This window comes from Procambarus clarkii, chromosome 37 (genome assembly GCF_040958095.1).
Source record: "Procambarus clarkii isolate CNS0578487 chromosome 37, FALCON_Pclarkii_2.0, whole genome shotgun sequence".
Lineage (NCBI taxonomy): Eukaryota > Metazoa > Arthropoda > Malacostraca > Decapoda > Cambaridae > Procambarus > Procambarus clarkii.
In genome coordinates, this window is record NC_091186.1 from 16,494,240 (window position 1) to 16,494,531 (window position 292).

The window sequence follows — 292 nt, forward strand, 5'->3', positions numbered from 1 at the left end:
AACATATTTCAGCCACGTTATTGTGACTCCTCGTCTGCATAGGATACAGATGAACTGAACGAAGTACTAAAGTAAAAAATGAACTGAAGTAATAAATGAACTGAACGAAGCATGATTTTTCAAGTCCACTTGATATTTCTCACATTTCCTCCCCCAACACGAAGGCAATATTCAGGCATCAACAGCTCGGCTAGAAAGTGTTTTCAAGTAGCTTCAATACATTAAAGACAATTTATGGGCACTCGTACGAGCCGTGGCCACAACACAGAATCCTACCCCACCACCCACAAAG